This window comes from Schistocerca piceifrons, unplaced genomic scaffold (assembly GCF_021461385.2).
Source record: "Schistocerca piceifrons isolate TAMUIC-IGC-003096 unplaced genomic scaffold, iqSchPice1.1 HiC_scaffold_833, whole genome shotgun sequence".
In the NCBI taxonomy this organism is placed as follows: domain Eukaryota; kingdom Metazoa; phylum Arthropoda; class Insecta; order Orthoptera; family Acrididae; genus Schistocerca; species Schistocerca piceifrons.
This window is the reverse complement of record NW_025729095.1, coordinates 258,376-283,051: the sequence shown is the minus strand read 5'-3', so window position 1 is coordinate 283,051 and position 24,676 is coordinate 258,376. Positions and strand designations below refer to the sequence as shown.

Genomic DNA, 24,676 nt, shown 5'->3' with positions numbered 1-24,676 from the left:
TCTTGCGTATATGAACGTGTCCGCGCCTTTGTACTCTGGTCCCTTCACCCCTGCAAACCAACCAACCATCGTGTCCGTGCACATAAGAGTAGCAAAGAACGGAGAACAGCGCAGCTTGGTTGTGCTTGGGGGCGTAGCTCAGTTGGTAGAGCGTTCGCTTTGCATGTGAAAGGTCCCGGGTTCAAGCCCCGGCGCCTCCATGTTTTGTGGTCAGTGCGTGGTAAGTGTTGGTCGCGGCGAGCCTAAAGGCACGCAAGATGTTGCAAAGCCAGCGTCACAGACTCGTATACTGACGTAAGGAGAGCAAAACGTAAATGTGAGGACCGGCTGTTGTCGAGGTGTCATCGAGTGCAAATCTGCCTTAGGTATAACGGCCTAACCTCAATGAAGTCTAGAGAGTGGACAACACGTTCGTCTACCTCAGAGCGTTGGCCGAACGCTATTTTCGACGTCGTGCGTGCCACTTTGATTTTGGCCAACTACGATTCGATACAGAATGCAGGAAACCTGAAAGACACCCTCACGGACACATTGAGAGTAGTGTTTGTCAGCGGAATAATGGGAGTGCAAGGGTCTGTGCCATTGATATGGCTGTATGATAGCGCAGTTCGTCAGCAGGGGGCGTAGCTCAGATGGTAGAGCGCTCGCTTAGCATGCGAGAGGTACTGGGATCGATACCCAGCGCCTCCAGAATTTTTAACACACCAACATGCGCACACTGCCATGCAAGTGGAATAATTCACAGCCAGAAAATGTGTCAAGGCAGATACGAGCCAACGATTAGCAGCCACAATTGGCAAACGTGCTGTAATTCGCACGAAGCACCCTCCTCCCACCACTACACTTAATTTAGAAACAGTACAAGTGTTCCCATAAGATTCTCAAACCTATGTCGCAAAGATCAGCCTTGCGCCGAATTCACAAAAATCCCACTGCACATTCCAATTCTTTACGTGCAGTCGGCTGCTACTGGTGTTGCTAGTTGTGACTGCTGATGACAGATGCCGTAGCAATCAATTCATGGAGTGAGTTGTATGTTTTGCGATACTCTGTCTCTGACAAGCAAGCAGAGGTGACATAGGCGCGAACACAGGAGGCTTGCAGCCCCTCGCTGCCTGCAGACACCGAACAGCCACACTAGGAGGGCGGCCTAAGTCGTAGGCGAAATGTGCTCATTCGCTTGTGTGCGACGTCAAGCCCTAAATAAGGCTGTCACTAGCGTGAGCGTTGCGTGAGCGTCGTGTAAAGTCGGAAAAGTCGTCTGCGTGGGTGAGTGCCATGTTTGGGGAGCGTTTCGTAGTTTGCGCAGTGCAATGGAGACGCGGAAAGTTGTTGTGGCCCAGTCTTTTGCAGTTGGACGACAAGAGTGGTACACAGTAGTAAAGTGCGAGGCAGTGAGTTGGCATGAACAGTCGAGTGCACAATGGGTCTTCAGATGTGCTTGTTACCTCAGGTGCTGTGTGATTGTCGACATGGAGTGAAAACGGACCAACTTGTGACTGTCCCTTCAATTTAAGACGTTAAAAACGGACGGAATTTGCAGTCGTAATACCAGAGCATCGAAACTACTTGGAACTCTTGCGTATATGAACGTGTCCGCGCCTTTGTACTCTGGTCCCTTCACCCCTGCAAACCAACCAACCATCGTGTCCGTGCACATAAGAGTAGCAAAGAACGGAGAACAGCGCAGCTTGGTTGTGCTTGGGGGCGTAGCTCAGTTGGTAGAGCGTTCGCTTTGCATGTGAAAGGTCCCGGGTTCAAGCCCCGGCGCCTCCATGTTTTGTGGTCAGTGCGTGGTAAGTGTTGGTCGCGGCGAGCCTAAAGGCACGCAAGATGTTGCAAAGCCAGCGTCACAGACTCGTATACTGACGTAAGGAGAGCAAAACGTAAATGTGAGGACCGGCTGTTGTCGAGGTGTCATCGAGTGCAAATCTGCCTTAGGTATAACGGCCTAACCTCAATGAAGTCTAGAGAGTGGACAACACGTTCGTCTACCTCAGAGCGTTGGCCGAACGCTATTTTCGACGTCGTGCGTGCCACTTTGATTTTGGCCAACTACGATTCGATACAGAATGCAGGAAACCTGAAAGACACCCTCACGGACACATTGAGAGTAGTGTTTGTCAGCGGAATAATGGGAGTGCAAGGGTCTGTGCCATTGATATGGCTGTATGATAGCGCAGTTCGTCAGCAGGGGGCGTAGCTCAGATGGTAGAGCGCTCGCTTAGCATGCGAGAGGTACTGGGATCGATACCCAGCGCCTCCAGAATTTTTAACACACCAACATGCGCACACTGCCATGCAAGTGGAATAATTCACAGCCAGAAAATGTGTCAAGGCAGATACGAGCCAACGATTAGCAGCCACAATTGGCAAACGTGCTGTAATTCGCACGAAGCACCCTCCTCCCACCACTACACTTAATTTAGAAACAGTACAAGTGTTCCCATAAGATTCTCAAACCTATGTCGCAAAGATCAGCCTTGCGCCGAATTCACAAAAATCCCACTGCACATTCCAATTCTTTACGTGCAGTCGGCTGCTACTGGTGTTGCTAGTTGTGACTGCTGATGACAGATGCCGTAGCAATCAATTCATGGAGTGAGTTGTATGTTTTGCGATACTCTGTCTCTGACAAGCAAGCAGAGGTGACATAGGCGCGAACACAGGAGGCTTGCAGCCCCTCGCTGCCTGCAGACACCGAACAGCCACACTAGGAGGGCGGCCTAAGTCGTAGGCGAAATGTGCTCATTCGCTTGTGTGCGACGTCAAGCCCTAAATAAGGCTGTCACTAGCGTGAGCGTTGCGTGAGCGTCGTGTAAAGTCGGAAAAGTCGTCTGCGTGGGTGAGTGCCATGTTTGGGGAGCGTTTCGTAGTTTGCGCAGTGCAATGGAGACGCGGAAAGTTGTTGTGGCCCAGTCTTTTGCAGTTGGACGACAAGAGTGGTACACAGTAGTAAAGTGCGAGGCAGTGAGTTGGCATGAACAGTCGAGTGCACAATGGGTCTTCAGATGTGCTTGTTACCTCAGGTGCTGTGTGATTGTCGACATGGAGTGAAAACGGACCAACTTGTGACTGTCCCTTCAATTTAAGACGTTAAAAACGGACGGAATTTGCAGTCGTAATACCAGAGCATCGAAACTACTTGGAACTCTTGCGTATATGAACGTGTCCGCGCCTTTGTACTCTGGTCCCTTCACCCCTGCAAACCAACCAACCATCGTGTCCGTGCACATAAGAGTAGCAAAGAACGGAGAACAGCGCAGCTTGGTTGTGCTTGGGGGCGTATCTCAGTTGGTAGAGCGTTCGCTTTGCATGTGAAAGGTCCCGGGTTCAAGCCCCGGCGCCTCCATGTTTTGTGGTCAGTGCGTGGTAAGTGTTGGTCGCGGCGAGCCTAAAGGCACGCAAGATGTTGCAAAGCCAGCGTCACAGACTCGTATACTGACGTAAGGAGAGCAAAACGTAAATGTGAGGACCGGCTGTTGTCGAGGTGTCATCGAGTGCAAATCTGCCTTAGGTATAACGGCCTAACCTCAATGAAGTCTAGAGAGTGGACAACACGTTCGTCTACCTCAGAGCGTTGGCCGAACGCTATTTTCGACGTCGTGCGTGCCACTTTGATTTTGGCCAACTACGATTCGATACAGAATGCAGGAAACCTGAAAGACACCCTCACGGACACATTGAGAGTAGTGTTTGTCAGCGGAATAATGGGAGTGCAAGGGTCTGTGCCATTGATATGGCTGTATGATAGCGCAGTTCGTCAGCAGGGGGCGTAGCTCAGATGGTAGAGCGCTCGCTTAGCATGCGAGAGGTACTGGGATCGATACCCAGCGCCTCCAGAATTTTTAACACACCAACATGCGCACACTGCCATGCAAGTGGAATAATTCACAGCCAGAAAATGTGTCAAGGCAGATACGAGCCAACGATTAGCAGCCACAATTGGCAAACGTGCTGTAATTCGCACGAAGCACCCTCCTCCCACCACTACACTTAATTTAGAAACAGTACAAGTGTTCCCATAAGATTCTCAAACCTATGTCGCAAAGATCAGCCTTGCGCCGAATTCACAAAAATCCCACTGCACATTCCAATTCTTTACGTGCAGTCGGCTGCTACTGGTGTTGCTAGTTGTGACTGCTGATGACAGATGCCGTAGCAATCAATTCATGGAGTGAGTTGTATGTTTTGCGATACTCTGTCTCTGACAAGCAAGCAGAGGTGACATAGGCGCGAACACAGGAGGCTTGCAGCCCCTCGCTGCCTGCAGACACCGAACAGCCACACTAGGAGGGCGGCCTAAGTCGTAGGCGAAATGTGCTCATTCGCTTGTGTGCGACGTCAAGCCCTAAATAAGGCTGTCACTAGCGTGAGCGTTGCGTGAGCGTCGTGTAAAGTCGGAAAAGTCGTCTGCGTGGGTGAGTGCCATGTTTGGGGAGCGTTTCGTAGTTTGCGCAGTGCAATGGAGACGCGGAAAGTTGTTGTGGCCCAGTCTTTTGCAGTTGGACGACAAGAGTGGTACACAGTAGTAAAGTGCGAGGCAGTGAGTTGGCATGAACAGTCGAGTGCACAATGGGTCTTCAGATGTGCTTGTTACCTCAGGTGCTGTGTGATTGTCGACATGGAGTGAAAACGGACCAACTTGTGACTGTCCCTTCAATTTAAGACGTTAAAAACGGACGGAATTTGCAGTCGTAATACCAGAGCATCGAAACTACTTGGAACTCTTGCGTATATGAACGTGTCCGCGCCTTTGTACTCTGGTCCCTTCACCCCTGCAAACCAACCAACCATCGTGTCCGTGCACATAAGAGTAGCAAAGAACGGAGAACAGCGCAGCTTGGTTGTGCTTGGGGGCGTATCTCAGTTGGTAGAGCGTTCGCTTTGCATGTGAAAGGTCCCGGGTTCAAGCCCCGGCGCCTCCATGTTTTGTGGTCAGTGCGTGGTAAGTGTTGGTCGCGGCGAGCCTAAAGGCACGCAAGATGTTGCAAAGCCAGCGTCACAGACTCGTATACTGACGTAAGGAGAGCAAAACGTAAATGTGAGGACCGGCTGTTGTCGAGGTGTCATCGAGTGCAAATCTGCCTTAGGTATAACGGCCTAACCTCAATGAAGTCTAGAGAGTGGACAACACGTTCGTCTACCTCAGAGCGTTGGCCGAACGCTATTTTCGACGTCGTGCGTGCCACTTTGATTTTGGCCAACTACGATTCGATACAGAATGCAGGAAACCTGAAAGACACCCTCACGGACACATTGAGAGTAGTGTTTGTCAGCGGAATAATGGGAGTGCAAGGGTCTGTGCCATTGATATGGCTGTATGATAGCGCAGTTCGTCAGCAGGGGGCGTAGCTCAGATGGTAGAGCGCTCGCTTAGCATGCGAGAGGTACTGGGATCGATACCCAGCGCCTCCAGAATTTTTAACACACCAACATGCGCACACTGCCATGCAAGTGGAATAATTCACAGCCAGAAAATGTGTCAAGGCAGATACGAGCCAACGATTAGCAGCCACAATTGGCAAACGTGCTGTAATTCGCACGAAGCACCCTCCTCCCACCACTACACTTAATTTAGAAACAGTACAAGTGTTCCCATAAGATTCTCAAACCTATGTCGCAAAGATCAGCCTTGCGCCGAATTCACAAAAATCCCACTGCACATTCCAATTCTTTACGTGCAGTCGGCTGCTACTGGTGTTGCTAGTTGTGACTGCTGATGACAGATGCCGTAGCAATCAATTCATGGAGTGAGTTGTATGTTTTGCGATACTCTGTCTCTGACAAGCAAGCAGAGGTGACATAGGCGCGAACACAGGAGGCTTGCAGCCCCTCGCTGCCTGCAGACACCGAACAGCCACACTAGGAGGGCGGCCTAAGTCGTAGGCGAAATGTGCTCATTCGCTTGTGTGCGACGTCAAGCCCTAAATAAGGCTGTCACTAGCGTGAGCGTTGCGTGAGCGTCGTGTAAAGTCGGAAAAGTCGTCTGCGTGGGTGAGTGCCATGTTTGGGGAGCGTTTCGTAGTTTGCGCAGTGCAATGGAGACGCGGAAAGTTGTTGTGGCCCAGTCTTTTGCAGTTGGACGACAAGAGTGGTACACAGTAGTAAAGTGCGAGGCAGTGAGTTGGCATGAACAGTCGAGTGCACAATGGGTCTTCAGATGTGCTTGTTACCTCAGGTGCTGTGTGATTGTCGACATGGAGTGAAAACGGACCAACTTGTGACTGTCCCTTCAATTTAAGACGTTAAAAACGGACGGAATTTGCAGTCGTAATACCAGAGCATCGAAACTACTTGGAACTCTTGCGTATATGAACGTGTCCGCGCCTTTGTACTCTGGTCCCTTCACCCCTGCAAACCAACCAACCATCGTGTCCGTGCACATAAGAGTAGCAAAGAACGGAGAACAGCGCAGCTTGGTTGTGCTTGGGGGCGTATCTCAGTTGGTAGAGCGTTCGCTTTGCATGTGAAAGGTCCCGGGTTCAAGCCCCGGCGCCTCCATGTTTTGTGGTCAGTGCGTGGTAAGTGTTGGTCGCGGCGAGCCTAAAGGCACGCAAGATGTTGCAAAGCCAGCGTCACAGACTCGTATACTGACGTAAGGAGAGCAAAACGTAAATGTGAGGACCGGCTGTTGTCGAGGTGTCATCGAGTGCAAATCTGCCTTAGGTATAACGGCCTAACCTCAATGAAGTCTAGAGAGTGGACAACACGTTCGTCTACCTCAGAGCGTTGGCCGAACGCTATTTTCGACGTCGTGCGTGCCACTTTGATTTTGGCCAACTACGATTCGATACAGAATGCAGGAAACCTGAAAGACACCCTCACGGACACATTGAGAGTAGTGTTTGTCAGCGGAATAATGGGAGTGCAAGGGTCTGTGCCATTGATATGGCTGTATGATAGCGCAGTTCGTCAGCAGGGGGCGTAGCTCAGATGGTAGAGCGCTCGCTTAGCATGCGAGAGGTACTGGGATCGATACCCAGCGCCTCCAGAATTTTTAACACACCAACATGCGCACACTGCCATGCAAGTGGAATAATTCACAGCCAGAAAATGTGTCAAGGCAGATACGAGCCAACGATTAGCAGCCACAATTGGCAAACGTGCTGTAATTCGCACGAAGCACCCTCCTCCCACCACTACACTTAATTTAGAAACAGTACAAGTGTTCCCATAAGATTCTCAAACCTATGTCGCAAAGATCAGCCTTGCGCCGAATTCACAAAAATCCCACTGCACATTCCAATTCTTTACGTGCAGTCGGCTGCTACTGGTGTTGCTAGTTGTGACTGCTGATGACAGATGCCGTAGCAATCAATTCATGGAGTGAGTTGTATGTTTTGCGATACTCTGTCTCTGACAAGCAAGCAGAGGTGACATAGGCGCGAACACAGGAGGCTTGCAGCCCCTCGCTGCCTGCAGACACCGAACAGCCACACTAGGAGGGCGGCCTAAGTCGTAGGCGAAATGTGCTCATTCGCTTGTGTGCGACGTCAAGCCCTAAATAAGGCTGTCACTAGCGTGAGCGTTGCGTGAGCGTCGTGTAAAGTCGGAAAAGTCGTCTGCGTGGGTGAGTGCCATGTTTGGGGAGCGTTTCGTAGTTTGCGCAGTGCAATGGAGACGCGGAAAGTTGTTGTGGCCCAGTCTTTTGCAGTTGGACGACAAGAGTGGTACACAGTAGTAAAGTGCGAGGCAGTGAGTTGGCATGAACAGTCGAGTGCACAATGGGTCTTCAGATGTGCTTGTTACCTCAGGTGCTGTGTGATTGTCGACATGGAGTGAAAACGGACCAACTTGTGACTGTCCCTTCAATTTAAGACGTTAAAAACGGACGGAATTTGCAGTCGTAATACCAGAGCATCGAAACTACTTGGAACTCTTGCGTATATGAACGTGTCCGCGCCTTTGTACTCTGGTCCCTTCACCCCTGCAAACCAACCAACCATCGTGTCCGTGCACATAAGAGTAGCAAAGAACGGAGAACAGCGCAGCTTGGTTGTGCTTGGGGGCGTATCTCAGTTGGTAGAGCGTTCGCTTTGCATGTGAAAGGTCCCGGGTTCAAGCCCCGGCGCCTCCATGTTTTGTGGTCAGTGCGTGGTAAGTGTTGGTCGCGGCGAGCCTAAAGGCACGCAAGATGTTGCAAAGCCAGCGTCACAGACTCGTATACTGACGTAAGGAGAGCAAAACGTAAATGTGAGGACCGGCTGTTGTCGAGGTGTCATCGAGTGCAAATCTGCCTTAGGTATAACGGCCTAACCTCAATGAAGTCTAGAGAGTGGACAACACGTTCGTCTACCTCAGAGCGTTGGCCGAACGCTATTTTCGACGTCGTGCGTGCCACTTTGATTTTGGCCAACTACGATTCGATACAGAATGCAGGAAACCTGAAAGACACCCTCACGGACACATTGAGAGTAGTGTTTGTCAGCGGAATAATGGGAGTGCAAGGGTCTGTGCCATTGATATGGCTGTATGATAGCGCAGTTCGTCAGCAGGGGGCGTAGCTCAGATGGTAGAGCGCTCGCTTAGCATGCGAGAGGTACTGGGATCGATACCCAGCGCCTCCAGAATTTTTAACACACCAACATGCGCACACTGCCATGCAAGTGGAATAATTCACAGCCAGAAAATGTGTCAAGGCAGATACGAGCCAACGATTAGCAGCCACAATTGGCAAACGTGCTGTAATTCGCACGAAGCACCCTCCTCCCACCACTACACTTAATTTAGAAACAGTACAAGTGTTCCCATAAGATTCTCAAACCTATGTCGCAAAGATCAGCCTTGCGCCGAATTCACAAAAATCCCACTGCACATTCCAATTCTTTACGTGCAGTCGGCTGCTACTGGTGTTGCTAGTTGTGACTGCTGATGACAGATGCCGTAGCAATCAATTCATGGAGTGAGTTGTATGTTTTGCGATACTCTGTCTCTGACAAGCAAGCAGAGGTGACATAGGCGCGAACACAGGAGGCTTGCAGCCCCTCGCTGCCTGCAGACACCGAACAGCCACACTAGGAGGGCGGCCTAAGTCGTAGGCGAAATGTGCTCATTCGCTTGTGTGCGACGTCAAGCCCTAAATAAGGCTGTCACTAGCGTGAGCGTTGCGTGAGCGTCGTGTAAAGTCGGAAAAGTCGTCTGCGTGGGTGAGTGCCATGTTTGGGGAGCGTTTCGTAGTTTGCGCAGTGCAATGGAGACGCGGAAAGTTGTTGTGGCCCAGTCTTTTGCAGTTGGACGACAAGAGTGGTACACAGTAGTAAAGTGCGAGGCAGTGAGTTGGCATGAACAGTCGAGTGCACAATGGGTCTTCAGATGTGCTTGTTACCTCAGGTGCTGTGTGATTGTCGACATGGAGTGAAAACGGACCAACTTGTGACTGTCCCTTCAATTTAAGACGTTAAAAACGGACGGAATTTGCAGTCGTAATACCAGAGCATCGAAACTACTTGGAACTCTTGCGTATATGAACGTGTCCGCGCCTTTGTACTCTGGTCCCTTCACCCCTGCAAACCAACCAACCATCGTGTCCGTGCACATAAGAGTAGCAAAGAACGGAGAACAGCGCAGCTTGGTTGTGCTTGGGGGCGTATCTCAGTTGGTAGAGCGTTCGCTTTGCATGTGAAAGGTCCCGGGTTCAAGCCCCGGCGCCTCCATGTTTTGTGGTCAGTGCGTGGTAAGTGTTGGTCGCGGCGAGCCTAAAGGCACGCAAGATGTTGCAAAGCCAGCGTCACAGACTCGTATACTGACGTAAGGAGAGCAAAACGTAAATGTGAGGACCGGCTGTTGTCGAGGTGTCATCGAGTGCAAATCTGCCTTAGGTATAACGGCCTAACCTCAATGAAGTCTAGAGAGTGGACAACACGTTCGTCTACCTCAGAGCGTTGGCCGAACGCTATTTTCGACGTCGTGCGTGCCACTTTGATTTTGGCCAACTACGATTCGATACAGAATGCAGGAAACCTGAAAGACACCCTCACGGACACATTGAGAGTAGTGTTTGTCAGCGGAATAATGGGAGTGCAAGGGTCTGTGCCATTGATATGGCTGTATGATAGCGCAGTTCGTCAGCAGGGGGCGTAGCTCAGATGGTAGAGCGCTCGCTTAGCATGCGAGAGGTACTGGGATCGATACCCAGCGCCTCCAGAATTTTTAACACACCAACATGCGCACACTGCCATGCAAGTGGAATAATTCACAGCCAGAAAATGTGTCAAGGCAGATACGAGCCAACGATTAGCAGCCACAATTGGCAAACGTGCTGTAATTCGCACGAAGCACCCTCCTCCCACCACTACACTTAATTTAGAAACAGTACAAGTGTTCCCATAAGATTCTCAAACCTATGTCGCAAAGATCAGCCTTGCGCCGAATTCACAAAAATCCCACTGCACATTCCAATTCTTTACGTGCAGTCGGCTGCTACTGGTGTTGCTAGTTGTGACTGCTGATGACAGATGCCGTAGCAATCAATTCATGGAGTGAGTTGTATGTTTTGCGATACTCTGTCTCTGACAAGCAAGCAGAGGTGACATAGGCGCGAACACAGGAGGCTTGCAGCCCCTCGCTGCCTGCAGACACCGAACAGCCACACTAGGAGGGCGGCCTAAGTCGTAGGCGAAATGTGCTCATTCGCTTGTGTGCGACGTCAAGCCCTAAATAAGGCTGTCACTAGCGTGAGCGTTGCGTGAGCGTCGTGTAAAGTCGGAAAAGTCGTCTGCGTGGGTGAGTGCCATGTTTGGGGAGCGTTTCGTAGTTTGCGCAGTGCAATGGAGACGCGGAAAGTTGTTGTGGCCCAGTCTTTTGCAGTTGGACGACAAGAGTGGTACACAGTAGTAAAGTGCGAGGCAGTGAGTTGGCATGAACAGTCGAGTGCACAATGGGTCTTCAGATGTGCTTGTTACCTCAGGTGCTGAGTGATTGTCGACATGGAGTGAAAACGGACCAACTTGTGACTGTCCCTTCAATTTAAGACGTTAAAAACGGACGGAATTTGCAGTCGTAATACCAGAGCATCGAAACTACTTGGAACTCTTGCGTATATGAACGTGTCCGCGCCTTTGTACTCTGGTCCCTTCACCCCTGCAAACCAACCAACCATCGTGTCCGTGCACATAAGAGTAGCAAAGAACGGAGAACAGCGCAGCTTGGTTGTGCTTGGGGGCGTATCTCAGTTGGTAGAGCGTTCGCTTTGCATGTGAAAGGTCCCGGGTTCAAGCCCCGGCGCCTCCATGTTTTGTGGTCAGTGCGTGGTAAGTGTTGGTCGCGGCGAGCCTAAAGGCACGCAAGATGTTGCAAAGCCAGCGTCACAGACTCGTATACTGACGTAAGGAGAGCAAAACGTAAATGTGAGGACCGGCTGTTGTCGAGGTGTCATCGAGTGCAAATCTGCCTTAGGTATAACGGCCTAACCTCAATGAAGTCTAGAGAGTGGACAACACGTTCGTCTACCTCAGAGCGTTGGCCGAACGCTATTTTCGACGTCGTGCGTGCCACTTTGATTTTGGCCAACTACGATTCGATACAGAATGCAGGAAACCTGAAAGACACCCTCACGGACACATTGAGAGTAGTGTTTGTCAGCGGAATAATGGGAGTGCAAGGGTCTGTGCCATTGATATGGCTGTATGATAGCGCAGTTCGTCAGCAGGGGGCGTAGCTCAGATGGTAGAGCGCTCGCTTAGCATGCGAGAGGTACTGGGATCGATACCCAGCGCCTCCAGAATTTTTAACACACCAACATGCGCACACTGCCATGCAAGTGGAATAATTCACAGCCAGAAAATGTGTCAAGGCAGATACGAGCCAACGATTAGCAGCCACAATTGGCAAACGTGCTGTAATTCGCACGAAGCACCCTCCTCCCACCACTACACTTAATTTAGAAACAGTACAAGTGTTCCCATAAGATTCTCAAACCTATGTCGCAAAGATCAGCCTTGCGCCGAATTCACAAAAATCCCACTGCACATTCCAATTCTTTACGTGCAGTCGGCTGCTACTGGTGTTGCTAGTTGTGACTGCTGATGACAGATGCCGTAGCAATCAATTCATGGAGTGAGTTGTATGTTTTGCGATACTCTGTCTCTGACAAGCAAGCAGAGGTGACATAGGCGCGAACACAGGAGGCTTGCAGCCCCTCGCTGCCTGCAGACACCGAACAGCCACACTAGGAGGGCGGCCTAAGTCGTAGGCGAAATGTGCTCATTCGCTTGTGTGCGACGTCAAGCCCTAAATAAGGCTGTCACTAGCGTGAGCGTTGCGTGAGCGTCGTGTAAAGTCGGAAAAGTCGTCTGCGTGGGTGAGTGCCATGTTTGGGGAGCGTTTCGTAGTTTGCGCAGTGCAATGGAGACGCGGAAAGTTGTTGTGGCCCAGTCTTTTGCAGTTGGACGACAAGAGTGGTACACAGTAGTAAAGTGCGAGGCAGTGAGTTGGCATGAACAGTCGAGTGCACAATGGGTCTTCAGATGTGCTTGTTACCTCAGGTGCTGTGTGATTGTCGACATGGAGTGAAAACGGACCAACTTGTGACTGTCCCTTCAATTTAAGACGTTAAAAACGGACGGAATTTGCAGTCGTAATACCAGAGCATCGAAACTACTTGGAACTCTTGCGTATATGAACGTGTCCGCGCCTTTGTACTCTGGTCCCTTCACCCCTGCAAACCAACCAACCATCGTGTCCGTGCACATAAGAGTAGCAAAGAACGGAGAACAGCGCAGCTTGGTTGTGCTTGGGGGCGTAGCTCAGTTGGTAGAGCGTTCGCTTTGCATGTGAAAGGTCCCGGGTTCAAGCCCCGGCGCCTCCATGTTTTGTGGTCAGTGCGTGGTAAGTGTTGGTCGCGGCGAGCCTAAAGGCACGCAAGATGTTGCAAAGCCAGCGTCACAGACTCGTATACTGACGTAAGGAGAGCAAAACGTAAATGTGAGGACCGGCTGTTGTCGAGGTGTCATCGAGTGCAAATCTGCCTTAGGTATAACGGCCTAACCTCAATGAAGTCTAGAGAGTGGACAACACGTTCGTCTACCTCAGAGCGTTGGCCGAACGCTATTTTCGACGTCGTGCGTGCCACTTTGATTTTGGCCAACTACGATTCGATACAGAATGCAGGAAACCTGAAAGACACCCTCACGGACACATTGAGAGTAGTGTTTGTCAGCGGAATAATGGGAGTGCAAGGGTCTGTGCCATTGATATGGCTGTATGATAGCGCAGTTCGTCAGCAGGGGGCGTAGCTCAGATGGTAGAGCGCTCGCTTAGCATGCGAGAGGTACTGGGATCGATACCCAGCGCCTCCAGAATTTTTAACACACCAACATGCGCACACTGCCATGCAAGTGGAATAATTCACAGCCAGAAAATGTGTCAAGGCAGATACGAGCCAACGATTAGCAGCCACAATTGGCAAACGTGCTGTAATTCGCACGAAGCACCCTCCTCCCACCACTACACTTAATTTAGAAACAGTACAAGTGTTCCCATAAGATTCTCAAACCTATGTCGCAAAGATCAGCCTTGCGCCGAATTCACAAAAATCCCACTGCACATTCCAATTCTTTACGTGCAGTCGGCTGCTACTGGTGTTGCTAGTTGTGACTGCTGATGACAGATGCCGTAGCAATCAATTCATGGAGTGAGTTGTATGTTTTGCGATACTCTGTCTCTGACAAGCAAGCAGAGGTGACATAGGCGCGAACACAGGAGGCTTGCAGCCCCTCGCTGCCTGCAGACACCGAACAGCCACACTAGGAGGGCGGCCTAAGTCGTAGGCGAAATGTGCTCATTCGCTTGTGTGCGACGTCAAGCCCTAAATAAGGCTGTCACTAGCGTGAGCGTCGTGTAAAGTCGGAAAAGTCGTCTGCGTGGGTGAGTGCCATGTTTGGGGAGCGTTTCGTAGTTTGCGCAGTGCAATGGAGACGCGGAAAGTTGTTGTGGCCCAGTCTTTTGCAGTTGGACGACAAGAGTGGTACACAGTAGTAAAGTGCGAGGCAGTGAGTTGGCATGAACAGTCGAGTGCACAATGGGTCTTCAGATGTGCTTGTTACCTCAGGTGCTGTGTGATTGTCGACATGGAGTGAAAACGGACCAACTTGTGACTGTCCCTTCAATTTAAGACGTTAAAAACGGACGGAATTTGCAGTCGTAATACCAGAGCATCGAAACTACTTGGAACTCTTGCGTATATGAACGTGTCCGCGCCTTTGTACTCTGGTCCCTTCACCCCTGCAAACCAACCAACCATCGTGTCCGTGCACATAAGAGTAGCAAAGAACGGAGAACAGCGCAGCTTGGTTGTGCTTGGGGGCGTAGCTCAGTTGGTAGAGCGTTCGCTTTGCATGTGAAAGGTCCCGGGTTCAAGCCCCGGCGCCTCCATGTTTTGTGGTCAGTGCGTGGTAAGTGTTGGTCGCGGCGAGCCTAAAGGCACGCAAGATGTTGCAAAGCCAGCGTCACAGACTCGTATACTGACGTAAGGAGAGCAAAACGTAAATGTGAGGACCGGCTGTTGTCGAGGTGTCATCGAGTGCAAATCTGCCTTAGGTATAACGGCCTAACCTCAATGAAGTCTAGAGAGTGGACAACACGTTCGTCTACCTCAGAGCGTTGGCCGAACGCTATTTTCGACGTCGTGCGTGCCACTTTGATTTTGGCCAACTACGATTCGATACAGAATGCAGGAAACCTGAAAGACACCCTCACGGACACATTGAGAGTAGTGTTTGTCAGCGGAATAATGGGAGTGCAAGGGTCTGTGCCATTGATATGGCTGTATGATAGCGCAGTTCGTCAGCAGGGGGCGTAGCTCAGATGGTAGAGCGCTCGCTTAGCATGCGAGAGGTACTGGGATCGATACCCAGCGCCTCCAGAATTTTTAACACACCAACATGCGCACACTGCCATGCAAGTGGAATAATTCACAGCCAGAAAATGTGTCAAGGCAGATACGAGCCAACGATTAGCAGCCACAATTGGCAAACGTGCTGTAATTCGCACGAAGCACCCTCCTCCCACCACTACACTTAATTTAGAAACAGTACAAGTGTTCCCATAAGATTCTCAAACCTATGTCGCAAAGATCAGCCTTGCGCCGAATTCACAAAAATCCCACTGCACATTCCAATTCTTTACGTGCAGTCGGCTGCTACTGGTGTTGCTAGTTGTGACTGCTGATGACAGATGCCGTAGCAATCAATTCATGGAGTGAGTTGTATGTTTTGCGATACTCTGTCTCTGACAAGCAAGCAGAGGTGACATAGGCGCGAACACAGGAGGCTTGCAGCCCCTCGCTGCCTGCAGACACCGAACAGCCACACTAGGAGGGCGGCCTAAGTCGTAGGCGAAATGTGCTCATTCGCTTGTGTGCGACGTCAAGCCCTAAATAAGGCTGTCACTAGCGTGAGCGTTGCGTGAGCGTCGTGTAAAGTCGGAAAAGTCGTCTGCGTGGGTGAGTGCCATGTTTGGGGAGCGTTTCGTAGTTTGCGCAGTGCAATGGAGACGCGGAAAGTTGTTGTGGCCCAGTCTTTTGCAGTTGGACGACAAGAGTGGTACACAGTAGTAAAGTGCGAGGCAGTGAGTTGGCATGAACAGTCGAGTGCACAATGGGTCTTCAGATGTGCTTGTTACCTCAGGTGCTGTGTGATTGTCGACATGGAGTGAAAACGGACCAACTTGTGACTGTCCCTTCAATTTAAGACGTTAAAAACGGACGGAATTTGCAGTCGTAATACCAGAGCATCGAAACTACTTGGAACTCTTGCGTATATGAACGTGTCCGCGCCTTTGTACTCTGGTCCCTTCACCCCTGCAAACCAACCAACCATCGTGTCCGTGCACATAAGAGTAGCAAAGAACGGAGAACAGCGCAGCTTGGTTGTGCTTGGGGGCGTAGCTCAGTTGGTAGAGCGTTCGCTTTGCATGTGAAAGGTCCCGGGTTCAAGCCCCGGCGCCTCCATGTTTTGTGGTCAGTGCGTGGTAAGTGTTGGTCGCGGCGAGCCTAAAGGCACGCAAGATGTTGCAAAGCCAGCGTCACAGACTCGTATACTGACGTAAGGAGAGCAAAACGTAAATGTGAGGACCGGCTGTTGTCGAGGTGTCATCGAGTGCAAATCTGCCTTAGGTATAACGGCCTAACCTCAATGAAGTCTAGAGAGTGGACAACACGTTCGTCTACCTCAGAGCGTTGGCCGAACGCTATTTTCGACGTCGTGCGTGCCACTTTGATTTTGGCCAACTACGATTCGATACAGAATGCAGGAAACCTGAAAGACACCCTCACGGACACATTGAGAGTAGTGTTTGTCAGCGGAATAATGGGAGTGCAAGGGTCTGTGCCATTGATATGGCTGTATGATAGCGCAGTTCGTCAGCAGGGGGCGTAGCTCAGATGGTAGAGCGCTCGCTTAGCATGCGAGAGGTACTGGGATCGATACCCAGCGCCTCCAGAATTTTTAACACACCAACATGCGCACACTGCCATGCAAGTGGAATAATTCACAGCCAGAAAATGTGTCAAGGCAGATACGAGCCAACGATTAGCAGCCACAATTGGCAAACGTGCTGTAATTCGCACGAAGCACCCTCCTCCCACCACTACACTTAATTTAGAAACAGTACAAGTGTTCCCATAAGATTCTCAAACCTATGTCGCAAAGATCAGCCTTGCGCCGAATTCACAAAAATCCCACTGCACATTCCAATTCTTTACGTGCAGTCGGCTGCTACTGGTGTTGCTAGTTGTGACTGCTGATGACAGATGCCGTAGCAATCAATTCATGGAGTGAGTTGTATGTTTTGCGATACTCTGTCTCTGACAAGCAAGCAGAGGTGACATAGGCGCGAACACAGGAGGCTTGCAGCCCCTCGCTGCCTGCAGACACCGAACAGCCACACTAGGAGGGCGGCCTAAGTCGTAGGCGAAATGTGCTCATTCGCTTGTGTGCGACGTCAAGCCCTAAATAAGGCTGTCACTAGCGTGAGCGTCGTGTAAAGTCGGAAAAGTCGTCTGCGTGGGTGAGTGCCATGTTTGGGGAGCGTTTCGTAGTTTGCGCAGTGCAATGGAGACGCGGAAAGTTGTTGTGGCCCAGTCTTTTGCAGTTGGACGACAAGAGTGGTACACAGTAGTAAAGTGCGAGGCAGTGAGTTGGCATGAACAGTCGAGTGCACAATGGGTCTTCAGATGTGCTTGTTACCTCAGGTGCTGTGTGATTGTCGACATGGAGTGAAAACGGACCAACTTGTGACTGTCCCTTCAATTTAAGACGTTAAAAACGGACGGAATTTGCAGTCGTAATACCAGAGCATCGAAACTACTTGGAACTCTTGCGTATATGAACGTGTCCGCGCCTTTGTACTCTGGTCCCTTCACCCCTGCAAACCAACCAACCATCGTGTCCGTGCACATAAGAGTAGCAAAGAACGGAGAACAGCGCAGCTTGGTTGTGCTTGGGGGCGTAGCTCAGTTGGTAGAGCGTTCGCTTTGCATGTGAAAGGTCCCGGGTTCAAGCCCCGGCGCCTCCATGTTTTGTGGTCAGTGCGTGGTAAGTGTTGGTCGCGGCGAGCCTAAAGGCACGCAAGATGTTGCAAAGCCAGCGTCACAGACTCGTATACTGACGTAAGGAGAGCAAAACGTAAATGTGAGGACCGGCTGTTGTCGAGGTGTCATCGAGTGCAAATCTGCCTTAGGTATAACGGCCTAACCTCAATGAAGTCTAGAGAGTGGACAACACGTTCGTCTACCTCAGAGCGTTGGCCGAACGCTATTTTCGACGTCGTGCGTGCCACTTTGATTTTGGCCAACTACGATTCGATACAGAATGCAGGAAACCTGAAAGACACCCTCACGGACACATTGAGAGTAGTGTTTGTCAGCGGAATAATGGGAGTGCAAGGGTCTGTGCCATTGATATGGCTGTATGATAGCGCAGTTCGTCAGCAGGGGGCGTAGCTCAGATGGTAGAGCGCTCGCTTAGCATGCGAGAGGTACTGGGATCGATACCCAGCGCCTCCAGAATTTTTAACACACCAACATGCGCACACTGCCATGCAAGTGGAATAATTCACAGCCAGAAAATGTGTCAAGGCAGATACGAGCCAACGATTAGCAGCCACAATTGGCAAACGTGCTGTAATTCGCACGAAGCACCCTCCTCCCACCACTACACTTAATTTAGAAACAGTACAAGTGTTCCCATAAGATTCTCAAACCTATGTCGCAAAGATCAGCCTTGCGCCGAATTCACAAAAATCCCACTGCACATTCCAATTCTTTACGTGCAGTCGGCTGCTACTGGTGTTGCTAGTTGTGACTGCTGATGACAGATGCCGTAGCAATCAATTCATGGAGTGAGTTGTATGTTTTGCGATACTCTGTCTCTGACAAGCAAGCAGAGGTGACATAGGCGCGAACACAGGAGGCTTGCAGCCCCTCGCTGCCTGCAGACACCGAACAGCCACACTAGGAGGGCGGCCTAAGTCGTAGGCGAAATGTGCTCATTCGCTTGTGTGCGACGTCAAGCCCTAAATAAGGCTGTCACTAGCGTGAGCGTTGCGTGAGCGTCGTGTAAAGTCGGAAAAGTCGTCTGCGTGGGTGAGTGCCATGTTTGGGGAGCGTTTCGTAGTTTGCGCAGTGCAATGGAGACGCGGAAAGTTGTTGTGGCCCAGTCTTTTGCAGTTGGACGACAAGAGTGGTACACAGTAGTAAAGTGCGAGGCAGTGAGTTGGCATGAACAGTCGAGTGCACAATGGGTCTTCAGATGTGCTTGTTACCTCAGGTGCTGTGTGATTGTCGACATGGAGTGAAAACGGACCAACTTGTGACTGTCCCTTCAATTTAAGACGTTAAAAACGGACGGAATTTGCAGTCGTAATACCAGAGCATCGAAACTACTTGGAACTCTTGCGTATATGAACGTGTCCGCGCCTTTGTACTCTGGTCCCTTCACCCCTGCAAACCAACCAACCATCGTGTCCGTGCACATAAGAGTAGCAAAGAACGGAGAACAGCGCAGCTTGGTTGTGCTTGGGGGCGTAGCTCAGTTGGTAGAGCGTTCGCTTTGCATGTGAAAGGTCCCGGGTTCAAGCCCCGGCGCCTCCATGTTTTGTGGTCAGTGCGTGGTAAGTGTTGGTCGCGGCGAGCCTAAAGGCACGCAAGATGTTGCAAAGCCAGCGTCACAGACTCGTATACTGACGTAAGGAGAGCAAAACGTAAATGTGAGGACCGGCTGTTGTCGAGGTGTCATCGAGTGCAAATCTGCCTTAGGTATAACGGCCTAACCTCAATGAAGTCTAGAGAGTGGACAACACGTTCGTCTACCTCAGAGCGTTGGCCGAACGCTATTTTCGACGTCGTGCGTGCCACTTTGATTTTGGCCAACTACGATTCGATACAGAATGCAGGAAACCTGAAAGACACCCTCACGGACACATTGAGAGTAGTGTTTGTCAGCGGAATAATGGGAGTGCAAGGGTCTGTGCTATTGATATGGCTGTATGATAGCGCAGTTCGTCAGCAGGGGGCGTAGCTCAGATGGTAGAGCGCTCGCTTAGCATGCGAGAGGTACTGGGATCGATACCCAGCGCCTCCAGAATTTTTAACACACCAACATGCGCACACTGCCATGCAAGTGGAATAATTCACAGCCAGAAAATGTGTCAAGGCAGATACGAGCCAACGATTAGCAGCCACAATTGGCAAACGTGCTGTAATTCGCACGAAGCACCCTCCTCCCACCACTACACTTAATTTAGAAACAGTACAAGTGTTCCCATAAGATTCTCAAACCTATGTCGCAAAGATCAGCCTTGCGCCGAATTCACAAAAATCCCACTGCACATTCCAATTCTTTACGTGCAGTCGGCTGCTACTGGTGTTGCTAGTTGTGACTGCTGATGACAGATGCCGTAGCAATCAATTCATGGAGTGAGTTGTATGTTTTGCGATACTCTGTCTCTGACAAGCAAGCAGAGGTGACATAGGCGCGAACACAGGAGGCTTGCAGCCCCTCGCTGCCTGCAGACACCGAACAGCCACACTAGGAGGGCGGCCTAAGTCGTAGGCGAAATGTGCTCATTCGCTTGTGTGCGACGTCAAGCTCTAAATAAGGCTGTCACTAGCGTGAGCGTTGCGTGAGCGTCGTGTAAAGTCGGAAAAGTCGTCTGCGTGGGTGAGTGCCATGTTTGGGGAGCGTTTCGTAGTTTGCGCAGTGCAATGGAGACGCGGAAAGTTGTTGTGGCCCAGTCTTTTGCAGTTGGACGACAAGAGTGGTACACAGTAGTAAAGTGCGAGGCAGTGAGTTGGCATGAACAGTCGAGTGCACAATGGGTCTTCAGATGTGCTTGTTACCTCAGGTGCTGTGTGATTGTCGACATGGAGTGAAAACGGACCAACTTGTGACTGTCCCTTCAATTTAAGACGTTAAAAACGGACGGAATTTGCAGTCGTAATACCAGAGCATCGAAACTACTTGGAACTCTTGCGTATATGAACGTGTCCGCGCCTTTGTACTCTGGTCCCTTCACCCCTGCAAACCAACCAACCATCGTGTCCGTGCACATAAGAGTAGCAAAGAACGGAGAACAGCGCAGCTTGGTTGTGCTTGGGGGCGTAGCTCAGTTGGTAGAGCGTTCGCTTTGCATGTGAAAGGTCCCGGGTTCAAGCCCCGGCGCCTCCATGTTTTGTGGTCAGTGCGTGGTAAGTGTTGGTCGCGGCGAGCCTAAAGGCACGCAAGATGTTGCAAAGCCAGCGTCACAGACTCGTATACTGACGTAAGGAGAGCAAAACGTAAATGTGAGGACCGGCTGTTGTCGAGGTGTCATCGAGTGCAAATCTGCCTTAGGTATAACGGCCTAACCTCAATGAAGTCTAGAGAGTGGACAACACGTTCGTCTACCTCAGAGCGTTGGCCGAACGCTATTTTCGACGTCGTGCGTGCCACTTTGATTTTGGCCAACTACGATTCGATACAGAATGCAGGAAACCTGAAAGACACCCTCACGGACACATTGAGAGTAGTGTTTGTCAGCGGAATAATGGGAGTGCAAGGGTCTGTGCCATTGATATGGCTGTATGATAGCGCAGTTCGTCAGCAGGGGGCGTAGCTCAGATGGTAGAGCGCTCGCTTAGCATGCGAGAGGTACTGGGATCGATACCCAGCGCCTCCAGAATTTTTAACACACCAACATGCGCACACTGCCATGCAAGTGGAATAATTCACAGCCAGAAAATGTGTCAAGGCAGATACGAGCCAACGATTAGCAGCCACAATTGGCAAACGTGCTGTAATTCGCACGAAGCACCCTCCTCCCACCACTACACTTAATTTAGAAACAGTACAAGTGTTCCCATAAGATTCTCAAACCTATGTCGCAAAGATCAGCCTTGCGCCGAATTCACAAAAATCCCACTGCACATTCCAATTCTTTACGTGCAGTCGGCTGCTACTGGTGTTGCTAGTTGTGACTGCTGATGACAGATGCCGTAGCAATCAATTCATGGAGTGAGTTGTATGTTTTGCGATACTCTGTCTCTGACAAGCAAGCAGAGGTGACATAGGCGCGAACACAGGAGGCTTGCAGCCCCTCGCTGCCTGCAGACACCGAACAGCCACACTAGGAGGGCGGCCTAAGTCGTAGGCGAAATGTGCTCATTCGCTTGTGTGCGACGTCAAGCTCTAAATAAGGCTGTCACTAGCGTGAGCGTTGCGTGAGCGTCGTGTAAAGTCGGAAAAGTCGTCTGCGTGGGTGAGTGCCATGTTTGGGGAGCGTTTCGTAGTTTGCGCAGTGCAATGGAGACGCGGAAAGTTGTTGTGGCCCAGTCTTTTGCAGTTGGACGACAAGAGTGGTACACAGTAGTAAAGTGCGAGGCAGTGAGTTGGCATGAACAGTCGAGTGCACAATGGGTCTTCAGATGTGCTTGTTACCTCAGGTGCTGTGTGATTGTCGACATGGAGTGAAAACGGACCAACTTGTGACTGTCCCTTCAATTTAAGACGTTAAAAACGGACGGAATTTGCAGTCGTAATACCAGAGCATCGAAACTACTTGGAACTCTTGCGTATATGAACGTGTCCGCGCCTTTGTACTCTGGTCCCTTCACCCCTGCAAACCAACCAACCATCGTGTCCGTGCACATAAGAGTAGCAAAGAACGGAGAACAGCGCAGCTTGGTTGTGCTTGGGGGCGTAGCTCAGTTGGTAGAGCGTTCGCTTTGCATGTGAAAGGTCCCGGGTTCAAGCCCCGGCGCCTCCATGTTTTGTGGTCAGTGCGTGGTAAGTGTTGGTCGCGGCGAGCCTAAAGGCACGCAAGATGTTGCAAAGCCAGCGTCACAGACTCGTATACTGACGTAAGGAGAGCAAAACGTAAATGTGAGGACCGGCTGTTGTCGAGGTGTCATCGAGTGCAAATCTGCCTTAGGTATAACGGCCTAACCTCAATGAAGTCTAGAGAGTGGACAACACGTTCGTCTACCTCAGAGCGTTGGCCGAACGCTATTTTCGACGTCGTGCGTGCCACTTTGATTTTGGCCAACTACGATTCGATACAGAATGCAGGAAACCTGAAAGACACCCTCACGGACACATTGAGAGTAGTGTTTGTCAGCGGAATAATGGGAGTGCAAGGGTCTGTGCCATTGATATGGCTGTATGATAGCGCAGTTCGTCAGCAGGGGGCGTAGCTCAGATGGTAGAGCGCTCGCTTAGCATGCGAGAGGTACTGGGATCGATACCCAGCGCCTCCAGAATTTTTAACACACCAACATGCGCACACTGCCATGCAAGTGGAATAATTCACAGCCAGAAAATGTGTCAAGGCAGATACGAGCCAACGATTAGCAGCCACAATTGGCAAACGTGCTGTAATTCGCACGAAGCACCCTCCTCCCACCACTACACTTAATTTAGAAACAGTACAAGTGTTCCCATAAGATTCTCAAACCTATGTCGCAAAGATCAGCCTTGCGCCGAATTCACAAAAATCCCACTGCACATTCCAATTCTTTACGTGCAGTCGGCTGCTACTGGTGTTGCTAGTTGTGACTGCTGATGACAGATGCCGTAGCAATCAATTCATGGAGTGAGTTGTATGTTTTGCGATACTCTGTCTCTGACAAGCAAGCAGAGGTGACATAGGCGCGAACACAGGAGGCTTGCAGCCCCTCGCTGCCTGCAGACACCGAACAGCCACACTAGGAGGGCGGCCTAAGTCGTAGGCGAAATGTGCTCATTCGCTTGTGTGCGACGTCAAGCCCTAAATAAGGCTGTCACTAGCGTGAGCGTTGCGTGAGCGTCGTGTAAAGTCGGAAAAGTCGTCTGCGTGGGTGAGTGCCATGTTTGGGGAGCGTTTCGTAGTTTGCGCAGTGCAATGGAGACGCGGAAAGTTGTTGTGGCCCAGTCTTTTGCAGTTGGACGACAAGAGTGGTACACAGTAGTAAAGTGCGAGGCAGTGAGTTGGCATGAACAGTCGAGTGCACAATGGGTCTTCAGATGTGCTTGTTACCTCAGGTGCTGTGTGATTGTCGACATGGAGTGAAAACGGACCAACTTGTGACTGTCCCTTCAATTTAAGACGTTAAAAACGGACGGAATTTGCAGTCGTAATACCAGAGCATCGAAACTACTTGGAACTCTTGCGTATATGAACGTGTCCGCGCCTTTGTACTCTGGTCCCTTCACCCCTGCAAACCAACCAACCATCGTGTCCGTGCACATAAGAGTAGCAAAGAACGGAGAACAGCGCAGCTTGGTTGTGCTTGGGGGCGTAGCTCAGTTGGTAGAGCGTTCGCTTTGCATGTGAAAGGTCCCGGGTTCAAGCCCCGGCGCCTCCATGTTTTGTGGTCAGTGCGTGGTAAGTGTTGGTCGCGGCGAGCCTAAAGGCACGCAAGATGTTGCAAAGCCAGCGTCACAGACTCGTATACTGACGTAAGGAGAGCAAAACGTAAATGTGAGGACCGGCTGTTGTCGAGGTGTCATCGAGTGCAAATCTGCCTTAGGTATAACGGCCTAACCTCAATGAAGTCTAGAGAGTGGACAACACGTTCGTCTACCTCAGAGCGTTGGCCGAACGCTATTTTCGACGTCGTGCGTGCCACTTTGATTTTGGCCAACTACGATTCGATACAGAATGCAGGAAACCTGAAAGACACCCTCACGGACACATTGAGAGTAGTGTTTGTCAGCGGAATAATGGGAGTGCAAGGGTCTGTGCCATTGATATGGCTGTATGATAGCGCAGTTCGTCAGCAGGGGGCGTAGCTCAGATGGTAGAGCGCTCGCTTTGCATGCGAGAGGTACTGGGATCGATACCCAGCGCCTCCAGAATTTTTAACACACCAACATGCGCACACTGCCATGCAAGTGGAATAATTCACAGCCAGAAAATGTGTCAAGGCAGATACGAGCCAACGATTAGCAGCCACAATTGGCAAACGTGCTGTAATTCGCACGTAGCACCCTCCTCCCACCACTACACTTAATTTAGAAACAGTACAAGTGTTCCCATAAGATTCTCAAACCTATGTCGCAAAGATCAGCCTTGCGCCGAATTCACAAAAATCCCACTGCACATTCCAATTCTTTACGTGCAGTCGGCTGCTACTGGTGTTGCTAGTTGTGACTGCTGATGACAGATGCCGTAGCAATCAATTCATGGAGTGAGTTGTATGTTTTGCGATACTCTGTCTCTG

At 50.7% G+C, this 24,676-nt stretch overlaps 32 non-coding genes across 32 annotated transcripts; all 32 read left to right on the top strand.

The window, feature by feature from the left end:
* The first annotated feature begins 127 nt into the window (after window positions 1–127).
* Window positions 128–200, top strand: Trnaa-ugc. The gene has a single exon. It is a non-coding gene; the product is annotated as a tRNA-Ala (tRNA).
* A 417-nt stretch (window positions 201–617) lies between these two features.
* On the top strand, window positions 618–690 carry Trnaa-agc. Its single transcript has one exon. It is a non-coding gene; the product is annotated as a tRNA-Ala (tRNA).
* A 1,013-nt stretch (window positions 691–1,703) lies between these two features.
* Trnaa-ugc lies at window positions 1,704–1,776 on the top strand. The gene has a single exon. It is a non-coding gene; the product is annotated as a tRNA-Ala (tRNA).
* Window positions 1,777–2,193: 417 nt separating this feature from the next.
* Window positions 2,194–2,266, top strand: Trnaa-agc. Its single transcript has one exon. It is a non-coding gene; the product is annotated as a tRNA-Ala (tRNA).
* Window positions 2,267–3,279: 1,013 nt separating this feature from the next.
* On the top strand, window positions 3,280–3,352 carry Trnaa-ugc. The gene has a single exon. It is a non-coding gene; the product is annotated as a tRNA-Ala (tRNA).
* Window positions 3,353–3,769: 417 nt separating this feature from the next.
* On the top strand, window positions 3,770–3,842 carry Trnaa-agc. The gene has a single exon. It is a non-coding gene; the product is annotated as a tRNA-Ala (tRNA).
* Window positions 3,843–4,855: 1,013 nt separating this feature from the next.
* Trnaa-ugc lies at window positions 4,856–4,928 on the top strand. The gene has a single exon. It is a non-coding gene; the product is annotated as a tRNA-Ala (tRNA).
* Window positions 4,929–5,345: 417 nt separating this feature from the next.
* Trnaa-agc lies at window positions 5,346–5,418 on the top strand. Its single transcript has one exon. It is a non-coding gene; the product is annotated as a tRNA-Ala (tRNA).
* A 1,013-nt stretch (window positions 5,419–6,431) lies between these two features.
* Window positions 6,432–6,504, top strand: Trnaa-ugc. The gene has a single exon. It is a non-coding gene; the product is annotated as a tRNA-Ala (tRNA).
* Window positions 6,505–6,921: 417 nt separating this feature from the next.
* Window positions 6,922–6,994, top strand: Trnaa-agc. The gene has a single exon. It is a non-coding gene; the product is annotated as a tRNA-Ala (tRNA).
* Window positions 6,995–8,007: 1,013 nt separating this feature from the next.
* Trnaa-ugc lies at window positions 8,008–8,080 on the top strand. Its single transcript has one exon. It is a non-coding gene; the product is annotated as a tRNA-Ala (tRNA).
* A 417-nt stretch (window positions 8,081–8,497) lies between these two features.
* Trnaa-agc lies at window positions 8,498–8,570 on the top strand. Its single transcript has one exon. It is a non-coding gene; the product is annotated as a tRNA-Ala (tRNA).
* Window positions 8,571–9,583: 1,013 nt separating this feature from the next.
* Trnaa-ugc lies at window positions 9,584–9,656 on the top strand. The gene has a single exon. It is a non-coding gene; the product is annotated as a tRNA-Ala (tRNA).
* A 417-nt stretch (window positions 9,657–10,073) lies between these two features.
* Trnaa-agc lies at window positions 10,074–10,146 on the top strand. Its single transcript has one exon. It is a non-coding gene; the product is annotated as a tRNA-Ala (tRNA).
* Window positions 10,147–11,159: 1,013 nt separating this feature from the next.
* Window positions 11,160–11,232, top strand: Trnaa-ugc. Its single transcript has one exon. It is a non-coding gene; the product is annotated as a tRNA-Ala (tRNA).
* A 417-nt stretch (window positions 11,233–11,649) lies between these two features.
* On the top strand, window positions 11,650–11,722 carry Trnaa-agc. The gene has a single exon. It is a non-coding gene; the product is annotated as a tRNA-Ala (tRNA).
* A 1,013-nt stretch (window positions 11,723–12,735) lies between these two features.
* Window positions 12,736–12,808, top strand: Trnaa-ugc. The gene has a single exon. It is a non-coding gene; the product is annotated as a tRNA-Ala (tRNA).
* Window positions 12,809–13,225: 417 nt separating this feature from the next.
* On the top strand, window positions 13,226–13,298 carry Trnaa-agc. Its single transcript has one exon. It is a non-coding gene; the product is annotated as a tRNA-Ala (tRNA).
* Window positions 13,299–14,300: 1,002 nt separating this feature from the next.
* On the top strand, window positions 14,301–14,373 carry Trnaa-ugc. The gene has a single exon. It is a non-coding gene; the product is annotated as a tRNA-Ala (tRNA).
* Window positions 14,374–14,790: 417 nt separating this feature from the next.
* Window positions 14,791–14,863, top strand: Trnaa-agc. Its single transcript has one exon. It is a non-coding gene; the product is annotated as a tRNA-Ala (tRNA).
* A 1,013-nt stretch (window positions 14,864–15,876) lies between these two features.
* Trnaa-ugc lies at window positions 15,877–15,949 on the top strand. The gene has a single exon. It is a non-coding gene; the product is annotated as a tRNA-Ala (tRNA).
* Window positions 15,950–16,366: 417 nt separating this feature from the next.
* On the top strand, window positions 16,367–16,439 carry Trnaa-agc. The gene has a single exon. It is a non-coding gene; the product is annotated as a tRNA-Ala (tRNA).
* Window positions 16,440–17,441: 1,002 nt separating this feature from the next.
* On the top strand, window positions 17,442–17,514 carry Trnaa-ugc. The gene has a single exon. It is a non-coding gene; the product is annotated as a tRNA-Ala (tRNA).
* A 417-nt stretch (window positions 17,515–17,931) lies between these two features.
* On the top strand, window positions 17,932–18,004 carry Trnaa-agc. The gene has a single exon. It is a non-coding gene; the product is annotated as a tRNA-Ala (tRNA).
* Window positions 18,005–19,017: 1,013 nt separating this feature from the next.
* Trnaa-ugc lies at window positions 19,018–19,090 on the top strand. The gene has a single exon. It is a non-coding gene; the product is annotated as a tRNA-Ala (tRNA).
* Window positions 19,091–19,507: 417 nt separating this feature from the next.
* Trnaa-agc lies at window positions 19,508–19,580 on the top strand. Its single transcript has one exon. It is a non-coding gene; the product is annotated as a tRNA-Ala (tRNA).
* Window positions 19,581–20,593: 1,013 nt separating this feature from the next.
* Trnaa-ugc lies at window positions 20,594–20,666 on the top strand. The gene has a single exon. It is a non-coding gene; the product is annotated as a tRNA-Ala (tRNA).
* Window positions 20,667–21,083: 417 nt separating this feature from the next.
* On the top strand, window positions 21,084–21,156 carry Trnaa-agc. Its single transcript has one exon. It is a non-coding gene; the product is annotated as a tRNA-Ala (tRNA).
* Window positions 21,157–22,169: 1,013 nt separating this feature from the next.
* Window positions 22,170–22,242, top strand: Trnaa-ugc. The gene has a single exon. It is a non-coding gene; the product is annotated as a tRNA-Ala (tRNA).
* Window positions 22,243–22,659: 417 nt separating this feature from the next.
* Window positions 22,660–22,732, top strand: Trnaa-agc. Its single transcript has one exon. It is a non-coding gene; the product is annotated as a tRNA-Ala (tRNA).
* Window positions 22,733–23,745: 1,013 nt separating this feature from the next.
* On the top strand, window positions 23,746–23,818 carry Trnaa-ugc. Its single transcript has one exon. It is a non-coding gene; the product is annotated as a tRNA-Ala (tRNA).
* Window positions 23,819–24,235: 417 nt separating this feature from the next.
* Trnaa-ugc lies at window positions 24,236–24,308 on the top strand. The gene has a single exon. It is a non-coding gene; the product is annotated as a tRNA-Ala (tRNA).
* The last annotated feature ends 368 nt before the right edge of the window (window positions 24,309–24,676 follow it).